General features: G+C 36.2%; 1 pseudogene; it reads left to right on the top strand.

Annotated features, from left to right (window-relative positions):
* Positions 1 to 6,506: 6,506 nt before the first annotated feature.
* Positions 6,507 to 25,827, top strand: part of LOC131046001 (general transcription and DNA repair factor IIH subunit TFB1-3-like) — a 100,810-nt pseudogene continuing 81,489 nt past the window's right edge.

Here is a 25,827-nt window from a genome sequence, read left to right as displayed (position 1 = left end):
GTAATATATATAACGACATTGAACGAAGGGTCATGTCCCCGTAGGGTGGTCATGTTCTCGTAGGGTCATGACTCTACATAGCATAAGCCACGTAGAAGTCATGCCCCTAAGTGGACATGACTCTTCATCCTTTTATTTATAGGCATCGATACTTGTTGTGAACCGAAACCAACAACTGTGGCAGTTTCACGAACCAACAAGCTGTCGATATTATCATAGAAAATTAATAGTTAGAGTTATATATATATATATATATATATATATACACATTGGAGGTAAAACATACTCATTGCAGTGATCTTATTAAAGTCTATCCTCACTACATATTACCAGACTATTGTATTCCCTATCTTTGATCTAAATTCCTTAACATGGTATCAGAGCCACGTTGGTAGAGAAATAATAAAATAGTGACACCTCTTTTCTAAAAAAAATTCAGACTTGCACTCAGTATCAAAGGAAAATCAATCATGGTGAATAGTGTTAGAGTGGAGGATAGACTCGAAGGCGCATCCAACTTCGTCTCATGGAGAATTCGAATAACAACATTATTCAAGAACTCGAACTAGATGCATACATAGAAGAAGATACGAAGATGCCCAAAGACGAGCCAGATAAAACAACCTGGAAAAGACACAACAACAAGGCTAAGAAAATCATAATTGATGCTGTTAAAGATCACATTCTCCCAACCATCTCAAAACTAACTACAACTTATGATATGTTCAAGACCATTCAAAACTCATATGAAATAAATAATACAAGCAGATTGCTCACTTTAAAACAGCAATTAATGCATATCTACATGAACAAAGGAGAAACAATCACATCCTATTTCATGAGGATTTCAGAATTAAAAGATCAATTGTCAACTATTGGGAATAATATAGATGATATGGAGCTATCTCTAATAGCACTTAAGGGATTGCCATCTAGTTAGGAATCCTTTATTCAAGGCATTAGTGCTCGTCTGACACTACCAAAATTCGATCAACTCAAGAATGATTGTAAGAGGAATCTCGACTAATCACAAGAGGATTGGGTCCAAACAAAGGGGGAGAAATTCAAGCACTACATGCTAACACAAGAAACAAAAGGAAGAAAAGGAAGTTCGAACGGAAGAGAGGAAATAATCACAAAAGCAAAGACTTCTCCAAGATTCAATGCTACAAGTGTGATAAATTTGGACACACTCACAGGTTCTGCCCAGAAAGAAAGAAAGCTCAAGAAACCATAGTTGAAGTCAAGGAAGTAGAAAATCCTCTATTTTCCTTAGCCTTATCAAGCAAACTAAACTCAAAAAAACATATGTGGATAATTGACAGTGGAGCATCTCGACACATAACCAATTTTAGAGATCAATTCAAAACCTTTGAAGGCCACTCAACTGAAGAAGTTACAATGGAGACAATTCGACCTATCCAATGAAAAGAATTGGGACTTGCTCAATTCAATTAAGAACATAAGTTACATTACAATTGAAAGATGTTCTCTTTGTACTAGGTATCAAAAGGAATTTGGTCTCTATTTCAGGACTAGCTAATCAAGGATATCGTGTCACCTTCCATGAGGATAAAGTTCTACTCTGGCCTAAAAACTCTAACATAAAGAACGCTATTCCTATAGGATCTAGAGATGGTAGTTTATACAAATTATGTGATACTAAAAAACAAGCACTAAATCATGAAGTATCAAACTCTAATAAAATTTGGCATAGAAGATTAGGACATCTTCGATTTAGTGCCCTACCTTCTATAGGAAAAATTACGGATTACCCAAACTAAAATCTGATCATGTTGGAACTTGTAAAGGATGTGCTCTAGGGAAGAATTCAAAAGGGTCCTTTCCCTCAAGTGAACACAAATCAAAAGTTGTCCTAGAACTTGTCCACACTGATTTGTGTGGTCCAATGTCATTACCATCACTAGGGGGATTCTTGTATTACCTGATATTTGTTGATGATTACTCTAGGAAAACTTGGATCTATTTCATTAAACTCAAAGAATCAAATGAGGTGTTATTGAAATTTAAAGAATTTAAGGCACTAGTGAAAAATCAAACTGGAAAGAAAATAAAGACTCTAAGATCAGATAATGGTGGTGAATATATCTTTGAAAATATTAAAGAATTCTGCATTTCTGTTGGGATTAAGAGGGAGTGTACTGTACCTTATAATCCTCAACAAAATGGAGTTGCAGAAAGAAAAAACAGAACCATCATCGAAGCTGCTAAAGCCATGATGCATGATCAAAATCTACATATCTCATTTTGGGCTGAAGCCTCAAATACAACTGTGTACATTCAAAATAGATGCCCTCATTCAATCCTAGAGAATATAACACCTGAAGAAGCCTTTACAGGAAATAAACCAAATTTAAGGCATCTAAGAATCTTTGGTTGCCACGTGTATATTCACGTTTCTAAAGAAAAGAGAACCAAACTAGAATCCTCTAGAAAGAAAGGCATATTTGTTGGTTACAGTGAAACCACTAAAGGATACTGAGTCTATATTTCAGGATGAAGATCCATTGAAATCAGTAGAGATGTCAAATTTGTTGAAGATGTTGCTTATAATCTATCTCTAAGTGCAGAAGATGATCTAACCGCAAAATCATATGAAAATCCTACAATTGAAAATTAGAGGGAGAATGGCATAGAAAATCATGAACTTCAATCACCTAATTTCGAGAATGAGTAAAATCCTAACAACAAGAAAAGACCACTATGGGCAAGAAAGTTGATTGAAGAAAATAATGTGCAACCCGATGAAATCTTCAAAGAGAATAAGAAAACAAGAAGTCAATCATCCTATGTTTCCCTCATGACCGAATTTACAAAATCTGAACCATCAAATGTTGAGGAGGCTTTAACATGTCAAGCTTGGAAAGATGCAATGATTGAGGAATACCAATCTATCTTAAAAAATGATGTCTGGGACATTGTACCTAGACCAAAAGACAAATCAATTGTCTTATCAAAGTGGTTATTCAAAATCAAATATGCACCAGATGGTAGTATTCAAAAACACAAAGCCAGATTCGTTGCCAGTGGGTTCTCTCAAAAGGCTGGAATTGATTACAAAGAGACATTTGATCCAGTTGCTCGATATACTTCTGTAAGAACCATCATTGCCATTGCAGCTTCCAAAGGGTGGAAGATACACCAAATGGATGTGAAGACCGCATTTTTGAATGATGTTATTGAGGAAGAAGTATATATAGAACAACCTAAAGGCTTTGCTACACATGATAGAAATCTCTGTGTGTAGACTAAAAAAAGCTCTCTATGACCTTAAGCAAGCTCCCAGGTGGTGCAGGAGCACCTTCACAATTTTGGTTTGTTTGACCCTGATGGGATCAAGAATTGAATAAAGGACTATTGTAAGAGTCCAAGTGTGTGTTTTAGGTTTCATTATGGTTTAGGTTTATCTTAGAGTGTTTAGATAGTTTTTCTCAAGTTTTCTTTTCAGTTTTGACCTTACAACTACCTCTCATAACCAACTTTTAACCCCTTTTGCAACTTTTGTTGCATTTTTGCAACTTTGCTTGACAACATTTTGTTGTCAAGTTGACAACTTTTACACTTTTGCACAAGTGACTTCATGGATTTATAAAAACACTCAATACATGTCCAAATGAACTATTTAATTCCTTTTACATACTTGCTAGCCTTCTCGTGGCCTTTTATACGATTTTGACCTTTTGACCAATCTAGGCCTCTAGTGGACAACTTTTGCAAATTGGCTTGATAGCCTTACATATGTTGGTTCAATGACCTTAGTAACATTATAACAATATCAAAAATGACTTGATTGTCTTCCAATCTTCCTTTATTGAAAATGTACCTCCTGGTAGTGCTCTTGTGCCTAGGTGCTCCTGCACCACCAGGGCATGGTACGGAAGGATAGATAGTTATCTCTCCAAACTAGGATATTCCAAAAATGAAGCAGACTCTAACATATACTTCAAAATATCGGATGGTGACATGTTAATACTTGTTCTCTATGTTGATGACTTGTTGATAATAGGAGAAGATCACCTCATTGCAAAATGCAAACAAGATCTTGTGGCTGAATTTGATATGAAGGATCTAGGTCTACTACACTATTTTTTGGGCCTAGAAGTATGGCTAAAAGAGAATTATATTTTCCTAAATCAAAGAAAATACATCACTGATATCCTGACCGGATTTCGTATGATAGATTGTAAGTCTCTATCCATTCCAATGGAAATAAATCTTCATAAGCTCAAAAGTGAAGCAGTAGATTCAGAACCTATAGATCTTACATACTATAGACAAATTATTGGATCTCTTATGTACTTGGTAAACACTCGCCCTGATATTTGTTACACTACCAATGTGTTATGTCATTTCATGTGCGAACCTAAGAAGATTCACCTAATGGCTGCTAAGCATATTCTGAGATACTTACATGGCACTATTTGACTTGGCCTGAAGTGTAAAAATGTTGAGATACAACTCCAAGGGTATCCTGATTCCGACTGGGCAGGAAGTTCCATTGATCGTAAAAGTACAATGGGGTGTTGCTTTAGTCTTGGATCAGCTATGATATTCTGGTTTAGCAGAAAACAGTTAGCAGTTGCTCAGAGTTCCACTGAAGCCGAATATATGGCTACCTCCATGGGAGCACGTGAGGTAGTATGGTTAAGGAAATTGCTAGTTGGACTATTTGGGAAGCCCCTGAACCCCACTATAATTCACTATGATAATCAAAGCTGCATCAAACTTCTGTAAATCCAGTTTTTCATAGTCGATCCAAGCATATAGAAATCCCATATCATTACATAAGAGATATGGTAGACAGAGATGTCATCAAATTGACCTACATCAACACTGAAGAGCAAAGTGTCGACATATTCACCAAACCTCTTGCAAAGTTGAAAGTGGAGTACTTTAGAGGTAAACTTGGTATGACTAAATTATAATGGAAATGTCTAATATTAATCTTAATCATATGTAATTGATATATTCATGAATATCTTGAATGCAATATTGCATGTATGTGTTATGTCATGGAAGGTGACAATCTTTGATGTGATGTAAGTGTAAGATTGCTATTGTAAGGTGACGACTTTCACAATAGCCTGATTTGTTATCAAGATTGACTACATTAAGTTGTTGTCCCAGAATGTGTCGAAAATCTTGATACTAAATTTGCTATGATGAGTTATTGAATTGTTATCATTAAATGATTGTTCCAAAATATGTCGGAAATTTTTGATAACAATCATATCATGATTGACTACATTAATTTACTGTCCCATAATGTGTCGAATATCATGATACTAAAATTATTTCACCTGTGATAATGATTATGTTACAATTGTCACTAGAATCAAGGTTGTAATCTGATAAGACTTCAAGTAGTTGTTGTCCCAGAGTGCTGGATATCAGATAATCCATATTTCTCTAAGATATGAAGTATTTCACTAGTAAGTGTTACTAAGTGAATGATCACGTCAAATGAATGTGTATATCTAGAATGTTGTTCCTTAAAACTTAATTATGAAATTCAATCCTCTTTTGCAAAGAGGAAGTGTTAAGGATATAGCTTCATTCGGATTGAAGCAAGTAATATATATAACGACATTGAACGAAGGGTCATGTCCCCGTAGGGTCATGACTCTACGTGGCATAAGCCACGTAGAAGTCATGCCCCTACATGGACATGACTCTTCATCCCTTTATTTATAGGCATCGACACTTACTATGAACCGAAACCAACAACTGTGGCAGTTTCACGAACCAGCAAGCTGTCGATATTATCATAGAAGATTAATAGTTAGAGTTATATATATATATATATATACATCGGAGGTAAAACATACTCATTGTAGTGATCTTATTAAAGTCTATCCTCCCTACATATTACCAGACTATTGTATTCTCTATCTTTGATCTAAATTCCTTAACACTTGTCTTCTCCAGAATTCAGTTTGTTCTAGTTTGGTCTTCGTTTGGCTCAGATTGGACTTCATTTGGGCTCAGTTCCATATACTTACTATTTATAGTAAGTCAGTGGATGTTAGAGAGGGACCCTTACTATTTTAGTAAGGCGGTTGGATGCGCAATGGATGCAGCGTGTTACCTCCTAGAGAAGACAAAATTGAATTATATGCATTATTGTGGAAGTTATGGCATTTTCATTATTATTAAAGTTGTACTTTAATAATAATAATTAATTAATTAATTAAAAAATGCACATCATTTAAATATCTATTTGACTTTAATAAGAGGGGATTATTTAATGAATGATGAAGTCAATTATTTAAAGTGCATTTAAGTTATATTGGGGGCCCACTTTAAGAGATGATATATTAAATTCTTTAAAAATATACTTTATTATAAGTGATAAAGTGTTATTTAAAGTTAGATATAAGTGTTAATAACTTAAACATCAAACGGAGGGAAAAGTAAATGAAATTAAAGTGAAATTTAATGAGATGAAGCCAAATGCAAATTAAATATTATATAAAGGCATTTGAAAAGGGATTTCATTCATTCTGGGAGCATTTGTTATTTCTTCATTCATGAACTGTGGAAGAAGATGAGGGTTATCTGCCATATCTAGCATTGGAGAACGTAGCCTCTTCAGTGTTTAGCAATTTTGAGGCTGTGAGATACCAGCTGAGATTATTGCCGGAGTGTGGGCTTCATCCAGGAGTCCAATTTGTGCCTAAAGTGAAGGATTTTATCAAGGGTTTGGGGAGCAATAAAGGTTAATCAACTGTAGACCTGAAGGTTCATTATTGTAGCCATTATAGATCAGACTGAAGCTTCATTTCCATATTTTATTGTTGCTACAGCCTGCAACATTCATCAGTAGGTTTAGGCGTGTTCTTCATCAGACCTAAACGCCTATCAAAATGTGCCTCTCTGTTCATCTTGGTGGACACCACAACTAGTGCAGCCTTGGTGAATGTTATATGTTGAAGAATTCTTTACTAGCAGGCGCACTGTCAAGTATTTTCAACAGCAAACTGCCATTACATTCCAGGTTTCTCATTATATATTAACATTATTTAGTTTGACACGTTGTACTTGGCTTTGGCATTCGAAAACAAGGAGCTACAAGGTTGCACAATAACTGTTTGATGAAATGCCTTTTCTGTAGTTATTCATTTCAGTTTATATTGAATCACTAGTATGCATGCCAAGTGTTTGTAGAAATGCTTATTGGCTGTAGGAATCAGTAACAATCATTTTCAATCTTCATAAGCCATTGGAAATCCAAAAGAGAAGTCTTGCATTGCATCTCTGTTATTTGTTAAGCTTATTTACATTCTTTTTAAGCCTTTGGTCATCATTGGCAATCATCAAAACAAAACCAAACAAACTGAAACAAAGAACAACAAGTATAGACTTTGCAAGACAAGTGTTTGACAATATTCCTTGGAGCTCAAATCATCACAACATGATCAGATTTACCAAGGGATATTACATGTTCTTTGCCCCTAGGTTTAACATTCTATGTCAGTAATTGAGTACATAACTCTCATTTCAATGGCAACAATGATTAGAAATAAATTATGTTTTTGCTTGAATTTGTCTTCCATTTATAAAAAAATTAGCTAAACTGAAATGTGAGATCATACAATTAATATGATTTTTTATTGATTTACTATCATATTCTTCATATGCTTGAGATGTTTCAGTTTTTCTCCACATTTGGGCCATACGTTCTGATTTTATCTATTGTTCTTTTACAGATTAGGAAGGTCAACCCAACTGTAGACATGGCCTCAGATTTTGCAAACGATTATACACACTTACTGGTAATCCAATTTTCTAATATAACTCAAAAAAGTATTAGAATAATGTTAAATATTAAAAGATATGGTTTACAGTTGTGATATTAAGCCACCTTTGTGGTTAGTGTTTTCTTTTGATTTTTTTCGTTTTCTTTTTAGTGAGTCGTGTAATGTTTTTCTTTTTGGGCGAAAGTTGTAATATTAAGCCACCTTAGTGACAAGTGTTTTCTTTCTATTTTTCTAGTGTGCTTTTTAGTGAGTCATGTAATGTTTATTTGTTTGGGTGGTTTTTTCTCGAATCTCTATATAACACGATGAAACTCTTTGTAATAGTCAATCTTGTTATTTGATATAATATTAAAATATTGTGCTATATTAATTTTGACAATATGATATGAGCAGGGGTTGACCTACCATTCGAGTTCCCGTAGTTCAATGACATGGTTAGGGGATTCATTCTGAGGGTCATGGAGCTTTGCAGGGGCTTTGTGAGCTCTTTTGGACCTTCAGGCGATAGTTCCTACATTCTAGGGAGGTCTCCTATTGTTTAGGGAGAACTGGCAGTTGATTGAATGACAACCTGGGGGACCAAGGAGTAGAGCATGATCCTTTTGAGCAGTTATAGGCATTTGGAGAGAGGTTCCTACTTTTTAGGGCAATTCCCTACTTTATAGGAGGTTGTGGCAGTCTCCATATTTGAGGTTCCACGGGACCATACCATGGTTTCGGTTTTAGGAAGATTGGGTGTGTTTCCTAGTTTCTAGGAGCATCCCTCGATTTTAGGGATGGGACTGGCAGTTGGCCCATCTTGTCCGGCATCAGTCACAGACAGTTGGACATAAAAAGAATCATCATGACGAGGTTATGTAAAAATAAACAAACAAGAAGGGAATTTGATCAAACACTTTGAAAGAGTTCAAGACACACTAGAGGTACAACTACATCTAAAAGTACAAGGAGGCCTGCTGTTAAAACATTCAATGATACAGTCATAAGCAACTATCATGGGTATTGCTCCCTTCCAAAAAAGCTACAAGATATGCTTACCTTCACCCAATTTATGGGTATTCTAGATGAAGCTGAAGATGCTATGAATTCATATCAGCGGCAAATAAAAAGAGAAGAACCAATTGACTCATCCATAAATGAGGTTTGTAAAAATCTCTATGAGGAATTTGATGAACATGCTACAAGGGATGAAGTGGTGCCTATGAATGTTGAAAACATGTCACAAAGGTATGGCAACCATTCTGACTTTTATAATAGCAGTCCTTCATATGAACACAATGATAATTCAAAGGTCATGGCACATGAGGATGAAGTTGTAGGAGGGATTCCTACAGTTGGCTTGCAATATATGAGTGTTAAACAAGAGGGATGCAAGGGGAAAACAAGCCATAGCAGCCCTGACTTTTATGACAGCAGTCTTGCTACTAAGCATAATCAAGATTTCGATGCTTTGGTGCATGAGGATGATGGTTGTGAGGGGTCATCTCATGCAAACACTCATTGTTTAGGTGTTACTGATGCTTTTGATATTGAAGATACATGTCATAATGAGTCTGATTTTTCAAATTAGACCTTAGAAGATGGGAACGAAACAGAAAATGTGCCTAATGGTGATGGTTCCGGGGAGAGTTTGACGGATGTGTGTGAGTCTATCTTGATAGGGGAGGTGTATGTTGAACTTGGCAAATCAACAGCCTCTAGCATGTCATTCGAGCCACCCCACGAGGTTCATAACAAAAGTGATATAACTTCTCTTCCTCAAGATATGGCAGCCTTTGGTCAAGAAGAGAATAATGATTTGCATTCTAGACTTGAAGGTACACATGGTGCAATCATGGGTTATGATAATGTGATTAATACAATCCATCATAAATCAGATTTTGTGCATTTTGGGACAGCTGATATAGAGCAATCTCAGAGGATGAATGAAGGATGGTTGGCAAGAGCCAAGCAAGCCAAGTTGATAGCTCATCAGGCCAAGCTTCAACTTCAGCACATTCATGATACTCATCACCATATTGGTAAGGAGGAACAAGAGCTATCTATTTCTGATTTTTCAGCTGATATTGGTTATTTTTTTTATGGCGGTGATGGAATTGATAGTGAGGCTCATAGTGGACCAGCCACTAATGGGTTATCCTTGATTGGCATAGGTGTTCCCTATGCACCTTTGATTTTGTCACCTCTTTCATATGATAAGGCAGCGTTGTACTTATTGATTGGTGACTCAGTTTTCTTAGATTTGATAGTCGGCTATGAAGATCAGCATGTAAGGGACTTCATTTGTTACATGACTCAACAAAACATTTACTTAGCAACCTTTAATGAAGGCACATTAGTTTGTGAAAATATAGGTAAAGTTACAACAACTGTCTGGAGGTATTGGAAAAGTATTCAACACACTTTACTTGTTGGAAATTGGCTCATTGATGGATTCATATCAGCATTGATGGTTGGTAGTACTTGTGGCTTCAATTGGAGTGAAGTTCTTAGCTGGTTAGATGATGTTCAGGTTCATAACAGCAGTATAATGAGTATTGACATGATGGATGGATATGACAGTGCAAAGATTTTGGATCCTAGTATTGTCATGTGTGGTGTATTTCTTCAGTGGATCCATGATGAGTGTTTCACTTTGGGTATACAAATGTTTATATCAGAGTAGCGCAGCGGTTGGGTGAAGCAACGTTTATCAGATTGATATGGGATCCAGTGAATTGGTTTTCAGCGTGCAGGTGCAGATTGCTTGAGGGCAAGCAATCTTCGGAAAGGGAGTTGTAATGTCCCCTTTTCTAGGTGACATGAGATGAGCAGGGGTTGACCTACCATTCGAGTTCCCATAGGTCAATGACATGGTTAGGGAACTCATTCTGAGGGTCATGGAGCTTTGCAGGGGCTCTGTGAGCCGTTTTGGACCTTCAAACGACAGTTCCTACATTTTAGGGAGGTCTCCTATTTTTTAGGGAGAACTGGCAATTGATTGAATGACCACCTGGGGGACCAAGGAGTAGAGCAGGATCCTTTTGAACAGTTACAGGTGTTTGGAGAGAGGTTCCTATTTTTATGGCGATTCCCTACTTTTTAGGAGGTTGTGGCAGTTTCCATATTTGAGGTTCCACAGGACCATACCATGGTTTCAGTGTCAGGAAGATTGGGTGTGTTTCCTAGTTTCTAGGAGCATCCCTAGATTTTAGGGATGGGACTGGCAGTTGGCCCATCTTGTCCGGCATCAGTCACAGATAGGTGACAAAGTCAGATTCATGTTTGGTTGGTTATTTTGGGCTATTATTGGATCTATGGAAATATTTTAATATATTTACATATTTCCTAAGTTAGCGATTAAATAAATTAAAATTAAGGCTATGTATATAGCCATTTCAGAGTAATAAGGGGTTTTTGGCTTCATCTAGTTTGATATGCCTATGTGTTATAGCTCGTTAGAAAGGTCTTGAACTTTGCTACATGATTCTCACCTCTCGGAGTCTTTTTGGATGCTTGAAGCTATTTATTCACAATAAAGTGATATTTTTCTATAGTTTGACGTCATAATTGGGAAAGTGTCACTTTAATTATAAAGCGCAAGCTTTATTATTCTTTAAGGTTCGACTTGCAAAGGGAAAGGAGTTATAAGGAGATGAAAACCTAATTGATAGCATCTTTGATCATTTTGAAACTTGCGAATTTGGGAATTGCTCTGGAAGAGTGATTTTGGTTTGGGACGCAAACCCCAGGTCTGAGCTTGCTAGGACGTAGCCCTCAACAGGAGTTGACAGTGGATTTATCTAGGATTGCACAGAGATTGTCAGAGGTAGAAGACACATCTTCTTGGCCTGAAGATTCAGCATGCATATTGGGGGTTTCAACAGGGCAGCTGGTCTATTTTAGCTGGCACGTGATTTGCAACAGCTTCCACACCTCCTTTGCAACCACGCTTTGTTTGTATGTTGACTTGAAGGGTTGTATTCAACTTATTTGGTCTTCCTTGTTCGTTGCCAGTAATATTCCTCCATCTGGCATCAATCCAGATTGAGAACAACTCCAAATAAATGTATGGATTCTTGCTGAATACAAAACTAGGTTATTTGCTTGGTATGATTTGCAGTATTTTCAGATTGCTTAAGTGTTCTTACATATGAACATTGTTTACTATTTTATTTCACAGTTGTTGCTATTTATCACATACTTTACTTATAACATCAAAACCCAAAAAGAAACAATCCCTTTCTGCAACTTCTGTCTATTCTATAAGATCACCGAAAAATTACAAAAATATAGTATGTTTAATTAAGAATTTACAGTAGCAACAGCAAAAGGATCCATTTGGGATCTTTCATAACGTGATGAAACTCTTTGTAATAGTCAATCTTGTTATTTGATATAATATTAAAATATTGTGCTATATTAATTTTGACAATATGATATCAGAGCAGGGGGTCACATGCATTTACTAGTTGAAACAAAGGGTGAAAATCTCAAGTAGTTCTAATCATTGTTGCTTTTAGTAGTTTGGGAGTCTAATTATGGTTTAATCATGGGTTGGCTTTTTTTTTTTTGTGTCAGTAGATTTTTTTATTTATTTAAAGAATCATGTAAGAATTTTGATGCAAAATAACTTGCATGTGCACATATGTGAGTTGTGTGTACTTGCATTTTGCTTGCTTGCCACTGCATGCGAAGGATTAATGTGCTTGAAGTTTTGAGCATTTCTTCTATTATAATTTTTTAGCCTCGCTAGCTTTTGGGAATTTATTTGAAGGAATTGCAAATTGTTAAAGGCTTGTGGATTGCAGTGGATGTTTTGTGTGATGCTTTTATGCAGATCAGTTTCTTAAAGTTATTCAAAATTTCATCAAGAAGGCACTAAGGTTTGAAAATATTCAGTCTTATTATATTTTTTCGCAAATGGAAATTTTTGTTGGTGTTGCTTTACACGACCAACACAATGAAGATGGAGTAGACTTGGAAGGTTGGAAAACCATGCACTCGGTCTATGGGTATCTTGAAGTAAAATTTGTTGAGGTACTTCCTGAAGCTAATGCCAACGCACTTTGTCGCCATGTTGAAGATCGTCCAGATGCATTTCTAGGAGATCTAGGAAAGATTACAATGCCAAATGAATCACACATGTTGAAAGAATCTCACACTTTGAAGACAATAAGGGATTCATAATAGATAAAACTCAAAATGGATGGTTGCAGTTAGTAGTTTGGGAGTCTGTGATCTTGGGAATAATACTTTTATGAGGGTTATGAGACAACTTGATGGAGCTCAGTGCAGTAGCTCAACATGGATTTTCGTCCATGTTAGAATATTGTCATTTATGTCAAAAGGTATGGGAAAGATTGTTGTCATTGATGACGAAGGTGTATGAGAAAGATTAGTTGTCATTGATGTCAAAGTAATTGTCTGAGTTTGTCATTGATGCTAAAGGTGAATTAGAAACAATGGCCTCACAAGGCTACAAAGTAAAACAAGTGAGACGTTTCTGTAAAACAATCAGAAGAAAAGAAGTCTGCAGATGTACAAAAGAAAACATTATGGAAACAAACGCAAAATAAGTAAGATTTTGATGGGCGTAGTTCTTATCATTCAGGGACTGCATCCAATATCAAATATGTTAGAAAGTTTGTGGCACGAGAGCTTGTTTGTAGAGAACAATGTGGCTGCTATTGAGAAGAATTATAAGTGTCAAGATGCAACAAAAGAATAAGATTGATAGCATTGATGGCATCATTATTAATAGGACTGATTATTGGTTAAGGCGATAATACGACAGCGATGGTGTTGGATAAAATATTAATAATCAGTGCTTTACATTATGGAGCAAGTTCACAATTAATAAACATACAATCGAATTGATGTTTATCTCCATCAAAGACAACTCTATTGGCGATAAAGAATATATGAAATTTAAATTAAATATTTAAATTTATTTGTTTTGGCCGAAACCCATGATAGTGATCAACAGCAATTCTCATCCAAACATGGACAACGATCATGAACAGCAATATATGGATATAAAATTAATATTAGCAGCAGCGTATTAGATGATTAATATGAGCCACCATACATAATTAATTTGTATAAAATCAATATCGGCATCACCCAAATAAAGCAGCAGCTAAGATAAGAATTCGTTTTGTTTATATTAACCAGCGATTTCATCATGAGCAGTGATGAGATAATGAAAAGACAATAACTCAAAAGGTGCAGTGATTAAAGGAAGTGATCCATATTAGATAAGAGAAGTGATTAGTCAATGAGATATTAAGTCACTTATTAAAGGACAGCAGTGATTAATATAAGTCATCAGTATTTCTCATTAACAAAAGGCAGTGATTTATTATAAAAAGGTAGTGATTATCAAAGTTTGAGATTACATTTTCAAAGGCAGTGACTATATGGAAAGGCTGTGAACCTTTCAACATAATTGATATAAAGAATAAGACACTTGTGAGATGAGTAAGTGTGGAGATTTGAAGATATAAAAGGAAATAAGGAATATGTAGAGAGCAGATCGGGTATGGAAGAAAAAATGCATCAAATGGATATATAAAGAAATACAAAGAATACTATTTAATTGGGAGTGTTGTGTCAGTGAAATACAAAGAAAAATTCATTCTTCATAAGAAGATCGTATGAAGAGTTAGGGAGATTACTTTATGCAAATTGGTATGAAGAGATTGAGTTAAGGCAAATTTGTTCGTGAAAGACATGACTATTCAAATGGTTGTATCCATTTCACAGTGTTGCATCCATTCATAGAATCATTAAAAGAAATAAAGACAGATTGTTCAAGTGGAGTAGAAGTGAGGAATAAAAGGTATATATCATATGCGTACAGCAGATTAAGGAATTGAGAAGAAGCAGATGTAAAGCGTATATATGCAGATATATATAGGGAACATTTGCAAGAATATATGAAGAAGTGGAAGAAGAATGTATGCAGATTTGTTAGCAAGAATATATGAAGATTGTAAGACAGATTTATAATATATTTTCTGAGGAGACTATGATCAGTTTTGTGGCAGATTTATGATCACTGTTATAGCAGATTGGAGAAGAGAATTATAGCAGAATTTAGAGGAGAAAATGAAGGGTTTTTGCCTCTAGTGGGTTGGTGCTCACAAATCAAGTGAGGGGTTTGTGCCTACAAAGTTTGTGAGAAGATTTTATATAAAAGCGACATTTTTGTGTGTTTTTCTCCCACAAGGATTTCCATGTAAACCTTGTGTTCTACTTGTATTGTGTAATTGTTGCATCTTATGTTGTTGAATTTGTGCAATTGATATGCTTATGGTATTAAGTTTTAAAAGGTAAAAATTGTTGTTATACTGATTCCTCCCCCTGCCCCGCCCCGCCGCCCATCACAGTATAACTGTGTTCTCATCAGTCCAATGGCGTGAGAGATTTATGGTTCAGGATTTCGGGTAGGTGGTAATTCGGGAAGTTAACAATTCACCTCAGGAGCTACACTTTTATGGAGGTTCAAGGCAGCTTGATGGAGTCTACCTGGTGTATGGTCTTCTTTCAAAGAAAAGCTTCTGAAGAATGGAAATCTATAGATCAGGGTGTTTTTAGTTTGATATGTTTTGTTTTGAGTGAAATAAGCCTTAAGGGGGTTTATTAGAATAATATTAAATTACTAAAAGAAAAGGCTTACATTTGTAATAGAGCCAGCTCAGTGGCAAGTCTTTTCTTTCTAATTTTTTAGTTTGCTTTTTAGTGAGTCATGTAATGTTTATCCGTTTGGGTTGTTTCTTCTCCAATCTCTATATAAGGAGATGAAACTCTTTGTATTAATCAATCCTGTTATTTAATAGAAAATTAACAAGAAAAGGTTCCACATTTGAATCAACAAGAAAAAGTCTTCATTTATAGGATTATGCTATCGGTGAAATTTTGTTTTCCTTCTAATGGGAATTCAACATTTCTTATTTTTAAGATTTGTGATACTAATTTATTATAGTTAAAAAGGTGGATCGTAGTCTGTGGCACTTAAGTGATGCTTTACCCACACAGTCTATCCAATAAAAGATATTATTGCCCAAGGACTCGAGGTTGACATTACAAACTATTTGTTTTAACTAATCAAATAATGTAATTGTGCAATAATGGAAGGGAAATGAAAAAATGTTTATATTTGGCCTGACATCTCTTTCTATAATGCAAGAAATTTTTGTTATTTGGTGACAGATGTGGTCTTTTTGTTGTGATTTTTTTTTTGATTAAGATGCTTTGTCAAAATTGTATCAGGTTTCATGCTATAATATAATAGATAAAAGTTGTCTCTTAAGAAGAAAGAAAATATACTGTTGTCCACAAATAGATTAGTGGAAGTTGAAACTACAGTTTGAGATTTTTCTTTTATTTAAACTACTTTGTCAAATTTATTTCAATGGTTGATTTGTATAAGTGTGCGTTTTCCTTGTAGGTAGATGGAAAGAAGAAAATATGAGTGTTCATGAATGCTCAAGTAGATCAAAGGGAATTTAAACTACTTGCTTTTTGGATTGAATTACTTACACCTTGGTAAAGAATTAATATGATTGTTGTGAATTTCTCTATGTTCACGCCCACGTTTTCTAACAGTGTGGGAGCAACTTGTGGCCTTGAAAATATACTTTTCAGATGCATATATTTTCATGAACATAGACACTTGTCTCGGGTATGTCATTGCCAATCACACTTCGAGAATCCAATTCTAGAAAATCTGGATCTTAGAGATCAAACTGGTAGGCCAGCCCTTTAAATGAAAGCTAGGTTGTCAATTCGGGTATGGGTTTAGGGCTCGAGTTTGCTGGTACGATACTTATTTTTCTTAGGTTTGTTTTATTGTAGAACTCACAATCTTGTCAAAGATACTCTATTGCATTTGGTGATTATGTGAATTACACTTGGCGTATGAGTCTCATATGATTGATGTCGTTGATAGATGGACTCATGAGTTGAACTGACTCACAACAAGTTTGGATTGAGTTTCTAGCTATGGCATCACATTAGCATAAAATGGAACAATGGAGTAGAATTGTAGGGCTCTTTGCAGATATGTCAAACTAGGCATTGAGCTAAAGATTGAGAATCTCAGCATTAAAGGTAACCTACTACTCTTAATCAACATGATTTGCAAGTTCCAAAAGAATTCTTGTTATTTCATGATACCTTAGATTGTTCTATTCATGAATGAAATGCAAGAATGCCACCATCAACACTATAAACATCACCACAATGTGGCCAATTTTTTGGCCAAAGAATTAGTTGGCACTGATCATGTTAGTGATCTAACTATCATACTATTATGATCAATCCTCTCCTTGAAATTTTTTTTGGGAGCATTATTGAATGTAGAATCAGTGGGTGGGCTGAAAAATAAGGAACGAGAGCAAATGGACAGTCTGACTTTAGGCCAAGACACGTGACCATTGACCACTGCATCACTCTTAGACACTTCATAGAAAAGGTTTGGGATGCTCAAGGAGGAGAAACCTTTTGTTGCTTCGTTGATTTCAAAAAAGCCTTTGACATTGTTCCTAGGAACAAGCTTTGGAGCAGAATGGAGGAGCTTGGGATTCCAAACAAATTTGGAGCAGCAGTCCACAAACTTTATCAGCAGGTTAGAGCCAAAATCAGAGCTAAAGAGGGCATGTTAGAGTGTTTTGGCAACAATATTAAGTCAAACAAAGATTTCCTTTATCCCCTACATTGTTTGTCTTATATATTGATAAACTTGAAGAATGGTTAAACAAGACCATGGGAGAAAGCTTCCTTTGGGCAAGTTTCGTGGTGAAGTTACTTTTGTATGTAGATGACCTTATTCTAATTGCAAAATCTGCTCATGTTTTGAGAGAACACTTGAAGGCTTTAGTGCTCTTTTGTCAAGAGGTCAGGATGCAGGTAAACACCAGCAAGACCAAAGTCATACTCTTTTATTTGAAAAGAAAGAAGCAATAGGTTAACTTTATCTTTGAGGGTAGCCCATTGGAGATAGTGGAAGAATACAAGTACCTAGGAATTGATTTTCACAATAGATTCAGTTGGGAGACTTGCAGGATAAAAAGGATCCAAGGAGGATGGAGAGCTTCTTACCTACTTCAAAACAAGTGCAAGAAAGTGGAGCTATGGGATTAGTAAACCAAGAAAACTCTTTTTGGTTTGTTGGTTATGCTAGTTGTCCTTTATGGTTGTGAGGTTTGGGGGAGTAGCATGTCAAACCTCAAATGGAGACAATTTGAAAGAATCTAAAAACATTTAATCACTAGCAGTCTTAAAGTCAAATATACAATTCCCTATAAGATCCATTTGGCTGAAGCGGAGATGTTTCCAATGGAAGCATCTGCAATAATATGTTTGCTAAGCTATTTAAAATAAAGTTAAAAACATGGACAAGCATTGTTGGCCCAAAATGGTTGTTGAGGAGGAGCTAGGCCATAGGAAGAAGACTTAGATGAAGCAGAACAAGAAGTGGATGAACAAATGGGACATTAAAGCACATGAATGTCCTAATACCATAGTTACTAGGAAGACCTGTTTCCTACCCCTGGAGATCCATACTGGTACCGGAGATGTACCAGAGACATGTCTTCGGTCTCGGATACTTCTTCAGAAACTTCTTGACACATAAGGTGCTTTTGGCTGCCATCTCTGAAGTCTCCCAACTAAAAATTGACATCTCCTCCTAGGAAACTTAGGGCAAAGTGCAGTAAAAAGGCAAAAAACTAAAGCAAACAAATAAGATAAGCTTGCAACAAAGCAAAGTCGTAGGGAAATGACTAATAAGGAAATTGTTTCACAAGAAGACAAAAATCCATGCAAAGTTATAATGATCAGATCTATTGATAGTTTAGACTTTTTGAGAGGACTGATTTCTTATCATTGTAATAGTCTAAAGAGAAATTGCCTTTATTATTTAGCTGACAATATTGAGTGTACTCAACATCTATATTACCTTACTTTCACTAAACAATTTAGACTGGCTATGGTATGAGCAATATAAGCAATTTTAATTTCAATTTTTGGTCAATTTTGACGTTAATGTTTAACTTTACCATTGCCCTTGTTTTCAAAGTTTTCTATCATGATATGTTTTGGAAATTATTAAATATTATTTATTAAAACAATTGGTGTCTCCAAGTACACCTGTCTCCTATTTTTGAAAATCAATCGTACTAGTCTTCGGAGTCTCCAAGTACCTCTGTCTCTTGGTAACCTTGCCTAATACCAACAAAGAGATAAAAAGCTTGTAGACAAAACAAACTTGGATGAAAAAAAACACATTATATCAAAGAGTTCAACACCTTGTGGGAAAATGATGAAGAAGCTTATTTAAAGGCTGCAATTAAGGGAGGAGTAAGGATTTTAGTTGCTCAGCTGAGGACTGGGTCTCATCATCTTAGATGCGAGATGGGCAAATGGGCGGTCCTCAAGGAAGATTGGGAAGAACGAATCTGTATTTTCTGCAACAAAGTGGTGTTTGAAACTGAATGACACTTCATCCTTGATTGCACAACATATGAAGATATTCGTATTCAGTTTGGAAACATTTTGCAAGTGGACAGTCTGAATGAGATCTTTGAAGAGACAATGGTCCACAATATCGCAAGTTTCTCAATCAAGATACACAATAAAAGAGTCGACATTGAAAGAAACATGAAAATGGATTTTTAATCTGCCTCTCTTGGCGACCACCTATTTGTGGATATAATTAAAATTCATTCATTCATTGTTTCCCCTACTTTTGACTGTATGTCCTTGCAAATTTTTAAAGACATTGCCTTATAGAATCAACGTTTATAGATTACCCTTGCATCCATATCCAAAAATGTTGTCATCTTGGATTCACTTTTTCTTAGAATTTCTAAGTGATTCCTTAAGTGCTCTACTCAACCTGTTATATTGGCATTAATTTCACTCACCCTTGTGTGGCAATCCACACCAAAAGGCACCGTAGTCCCTTATATTTTTATCTCCTTATTCTTTTCTCAATTGCATCTCTTTTCATGATTGGTTGACCTTCACCCTTTTATCATCCCTTACCATCATAAGATTCTCATCTATTATTGTTTAAAAATATTGATGGGAAACGATTGAACATTAAATCATAGCAAACAAAAAAACAAAAAACAAATTAACACAAAACCATATAATAGAACAAACATATACCATCTCTAAACAATGGAACTGTTATTGTGGCATTTGTTTATATATCTTTTTTATGTGCTCCAAGAAACAAGAGTATAGGTTACCATTAAATTAAATTGTCGGGAGACTTTGATGATTGTTTTCAGTTGCTTATAGGAAATCCCATTAAGCAGGCTAGTTATATCTTACTTTCTTAGAAAGTAATATTGGTTTAGTATAATGAATATGATTTTCTAAACACTATCATGGTTAGCATCAATTTGCTTTACATTGCTTTGTGGTGACATATCTGTGACAATGCAAATGTCTGTTGCTAACTACTTGATCTTGTGTTCTCATGATTGTATACCATTTGTCATAGGATCATGGAATTGTTCGGGATGCTGGTAGAGAAGGAGCTGAAATAGGTATCAAACAGCCAAAACGAACTTTATTACAAGATATCAATCGACATGCAGCTGTCGTTCTTGAAGGGAAGGCTTTTGGTAGGAATTTTTCAATGGTTATGGTTCAGAATTTTTTCATTTTTGTATATTTGAATGATGACTTTTTTATTGACTTCTTGTTGTGTCCACAATCTTTGCATTCTCAGAGCCTTGGAGTGTTCTGTTTGGATTCTGGACTATATTCTTAACTTTATGTTTTAAATATTCAAATTAATTTGTTGCCACCTAAGAATTTAGGATTGCAGTTGCTGCAGTATATTTGCTCTTATGATTCAATAGCATGTGTGAACTTTTTAGCCATTAGTGCTGAGCAAGATTTCCTTCTAGTTGCTTGACCTAAAACTTTCCTGATTCTTAACTCTAAAATATTGAGTTATCTATACTTTCAATGTTTTCTTGGATGAGAAAGGAGATTGTAGTGATGGACCTTTTCATAATCAATGTTGTGTGGGAATATGGCAAAGAGAGATTTCGTCATGAATGATTGGTTTTAAAAGTTCTTAGATGTTCACATTGCGTAGTTCAATCCTCATTTTTTTGGCAAACTAGCAGGTTATGAGTTACACTAGTATTTTCATGTTTTGAGAGACTTTCTCTTATATGTAGGCTTGTAGTTAGAACTTACAGATTTTTTCTTCAAAGTTATATGTCACCAAGGTTTCTCTTGTCAGCAGTTAAACCATATTGTTAGTAATCTTTTGGCAAACAAGAGTAGTACTGATCACATTTTAGAGGTTACAGTATTTCTCTAGGCAACGTTCAAGGAATTTGGGAAGTTGGTTTATGTGAATTTTTAGCTCATATAATCTATGATAGGAAAAGCGAAGTGAATTGTTCAGTTAGTAGACAATAATGTGTCTGCTAACATGACAATTAGCAATATTTGATGTGATGTCCCCACTTTGAATAAGATTTAATTAATAAATAATAATAATAATAAAATTGAAAGATCCCTAATAGATTCCCTTGCTGATCTGCTGTAATTTTTAAATTAATAAACTATATTTTCCTGTGATTTTGCTGATGGTCTTACAGAATAGAGAGAAGTTGCAGAATGTTTGGTTTCTTTTTGTATTTTTTTGAATATATAAGCAAGAAATGAATAAAGAACAGCAAATAAGGAAGGAAGCTGAAACAAGTATGAACATTCAATTAAATCTGAATTGATACAAATTGTACCAGGCAGATTTCTGATTTATAATATCTAGATTATTCCCCACGCATTGGGGATGTGCTTACATCCAATAATGGAGCCAACTAAAGGGTAGATGATGAACACAAACCAAGAACACCAGCTATGGCTGAATGAAAGTATTCACCACTTCCAGTGTAAAGTGTACCTGCTGTAATGGTGGCATCAAGCTGAAACAATCACGCCCCAGCTGGGAAATTCAACCACCTTGCTGAAACCCTCACCAAGCAATCTGAATCTCCACAAGGAATAGCGCATACACTCTGACCAATAATGTCAATGCCAAAAGAATCCACTGCCAATCAATAGCTGAGGGCTACGTCCCAACCAATACCAATCATGGGGTTTGCGTCCTAGATTGAAGAATTTTCTCTATCAGAGCAATATCGCACCAAACAAGTTTTCAATATGTAAAAGATAATGAGAAATTAAGTTTCCTTCTCTTTATATCTCTTTCCTTCCAAATCGAACCCTGAAGATATATGAAAAGTGCGCTTTAATATAAAGTCATATTTCCCAATATTGGGCACCCAAGTATAGAGAAAACACCACTTTTTCAATATAAAATAACGCCAAGCACCAAAAGGACCCTGGAAAGTGAAAATCATTTAGAAAATTTCAAGTCCTTTCCAATGAGCTATAACACATGGGCATACGAATCCAGATGAAGCCAAAAACCCCTTATTACTCCGAAATGGCTATAGACATAGCCTTATTTAAAAAATTAAAACGCTAACTTAGGAAATATTTAAATATATTAAAAATTTAACCCAAATAGCTATAGAAAGTTCGAAACACACCAAAAGCCTGAAACTGGACCTGTCACCTGTCTGTGACTGATGTCGAAAATCATGGATCAACTGGCAGTCTCATCCCTAAAATCTAGGGATGCTCCTAGAAACTAGGAAACACACCCAAATCTCTTGAAACTGAAACCAAGGAATGGTCTCATGGAACCCCAACCCTGGACGCTATCACAACCTCCTAAAAAGTAGGAACTGCCTCCTAAAATGTAGGAACTACTCCCTAAAATCAAAGAACTGATCCAAATTGGTCTACTACTACCAGAAACACCAAATCCAAACACTGAATATCCTAACTGAGTCTCTATATGCACTGAATGAGTCCCAATCAACCTCTGCTAGCCTACGAGACTCCAATGATAGGCCAACTCCTCCATCTCTGATGTCCACTCTAGAAAGGGGACATGACAAAAATTAAAATACAAAAGAATTCTAATGTCCCCTTTTTGGGATGATATGGTTTATGATTGGATTAGTCTATTATTGGCCCTTGTAGGCTAAGACTGATGGTTAGAGGGTCCCAGTTGGCATTGCAAGAGGCTTATTCCCATTCTGGAGGTCAAAAGTGTTCAGGATCGCTCTTCGTTTGGCTCAATTTCACACACTTACTATTTATAGAAAGTCAGTGGTTGATTGAGAGGGACCCTTTTTATTTTTAGTAAGGCATCCAAATGAATAGTGGATGCAATGGGCTACCTTTTGATGTGTTTTTTATGCACATGCGAACACAGAATAAAATACCCCAAAGTATCTTATCCTCTTTTGAACAAAGTTACTTAAATGCCGAAGATTAGCTTAAGGATCACTTGAGACAACTCTAAGGTTCTGGTATGTTGGGTCACGACATGTGGATAAGCTCAATAGTTTGATGTGATTATGCTAGAATCACAAGGGGACTTACATTGAATTGAATGCTTGAATTGTTGGAACTTGATCATCTGATGTTACAATCTTGTGATGTTTTTTATCCTAAACTAGATTGAGTTTGAAAAAAAGGGGCAAAAGAAATAGGGTTGAGGAATTCTATCCTAAAGCCAAGAATGCAAGGAGATGGGTGAATGATTAGATGGAAACCTACTGGGCAAGGTCTCACCAGTTTGAACGATTTGACAGAAGCTCAGTGCAATCTTCTAAGGTGAAATTCAGAGATGTTTAAATCATTACCATCAAACATTGATTACCATTCAAGTTAATGCATAAACAATGGATGCATAGCAATTGAAGTTAAGCTCATATAATTCCAATTGACCACACAAGGCACACTTACAATCAACAAGAGGCTAGTGGTATGGACTAAACGGATTCCACACAAATGCATTCAACAAATTCTTCCATTCAATTTAATAACATGAAAATGAATAAGAAGTAGAAACCATGGGACTTGTTGAAATAAAACATTTCACCATAACTTCAATGAAAAAAGTATCTCATTTACAAGTCATAACAACAATTTCTTCTTCTCCTACTCTATTCTAATTACTTGCTATTTAACATCTATCAACTATTCACTATTTCTATGCTACTAACTCTTCTCTATTCACTATTAACCTTTACAAATGAGAAGCTTGAGCCTTATATAGAGAGCTCATTACAATTCTGTTGGTGTAAATAATTATTCATCATGGATATTATTACACTTACTTAAGTTTACTTAGGATAATGCATTTCATAGTAGTTTGGATATGAGACACTTGGGTGTTTGTGTCACATTGGGATAGTGTGTGTAGGAGAAATTCCACCTCTTATGGTGTTGATCTTGTTATTACACTATCATATCCACTTATTGTGGAGTGATAATTCCACCTTCGGTGGGTGATCCACCTCATGTGGAATATTATATTATTTCTCCTACCTACCCACACCTATTTCCTACCTACCCTTGTTTCTTATTGAGCCACATGTCATATTTGTGTGCTCATACATATCCCTAGCCTTGCCTATATAAGCAGGCTCATCTACATTGTATGTAAGAACGATAATCCAGTTGATTGTTGATCATTTTTCTATTGATGAGAATACAGTTTTTTCTTGTCCCATATTATGTCTCTATCTTGTACATTTCAATGACTTCTTGATCTTGGCAAAATCCAACATGGTATCAGAGCTATTGGAGTCTCATTGATTCGTCTTGAAGAGGCATTATTGTGACGTCAAGAGGCAGATCTGAGGAGCAGCATCATTTGGAGGCATCCTAGACCAGATCCGACCTCGCCATTGCGTCCGGAAGGCCATTTCCATGAATTTTGGTTATAAAGTTGGCCTATTTTGGTGAGGAAAATTTTTTTCCCCAATTTTGCTAATCGTACGGATTTTTCGAATATTCATATTTTTTCAAAAAAAAAATTTCATTTCTCTGAAAATGTTTTGAAAAATCGAAAAAATCAAAAAAAAATTCGAAAAAAAAAATCAAAAAAATTGAAAAAGTGATCAAAAATTGAAAAGGCAAAAAAAAAATCAAAAATTGTTTTTTTGGGGGGTCCGCAGACCCCCCCCGTGCCGATTGTACCATTTTTTGCAGGTTCGGCAGCCCGTACCTGTCACACCGCCGGCGTCTCGTACCCTGTCTGCGCGTTGAAGCCCGCGCCACGCTCCCGGCTCCGCTCCCGGCAGTCTCCAGCGCCTCCCAACTCCGGCGTTCTCCGTCCGCGCCGCGCCGAAAACCCTCGCGCCGCCTCCCGACACCGGCAGCACCTCCTCGGCGCTCCGCTCCCGCGTCCTCGCCTCCCCGTGCCCGAGGCTCCCTCCTCCGCCGGCTCCTCCTGCGAGCCGCCTCCACGCCACTCGTCTCAGACTCCTCGGATCCTAGCGCCTCCTCCACTAGCGGCTTAGCCTCCGGGCACCGCCACGCGGACACAAACCGGCGAATACCGCGCCCGCCACGTGGCAGGCGGCCACTGGCCCGCGGGTACCCTCCGTACAGACATGTCGGATTTTTCCGTACAGTGCCACATAGAAAACCGTACATACAGTCAGCAGTACGGACTGCCACATCACTCTGCACAGTCATCATTTCCGTACAGTACGGAATATCCAGTCAGCTTGCCATGCAGTCTGTCCGTATGGTACGAACGCCCAGACAGCCAGGCAGCGAAGTTTTGGCGACGGTCATATGGCCGTCAAATTTAACACAGTGAATTGCTGACGTCAGTGCCACATCAGCAGGGTTTGAAAATTTTTGGACCCCCTCTCATTTGCATTTTTGATTTTGCAGTTCAACTTCAAATGGCCATAACTTGCTCATTTTTGCTCCTTTTTTTGTGCAATTTTTTTTGAAATGGGCTAGAATTTCGTTCTCTCCGTAGTGGTGAAGAAATTTTTTGATTTTGATGCACGGATTTTTCAGAAAATACAGTTTTTGGTGACTGTCCCTGAGTAATCCCAGTTTTTGCAACTTCAGAGGCTTCGTTTGGGGTCATCCGACCTCCTTTTTAGGTGCCGTTTTTTTTGAAAGTGCGTATTTTTTCGTC

The sequence above is a fragment of the Cryptomeria japonica genome, chromosome 3 (assembly GCF_030272615.1).
Source record: "Cryptomeria japonica chromosome 3, Sugi_1.0, whole genome shotgun sequence".
NCBI lineage: Eukaryota > Viridiplantae > Streptophyta > Pinopsida > Cupressales > Cupressaceae > Cryptomeria > Cryptomeria japonica.
This window is presented reverse-complemented; position numbering and strand designations above follow the sequence as displayed.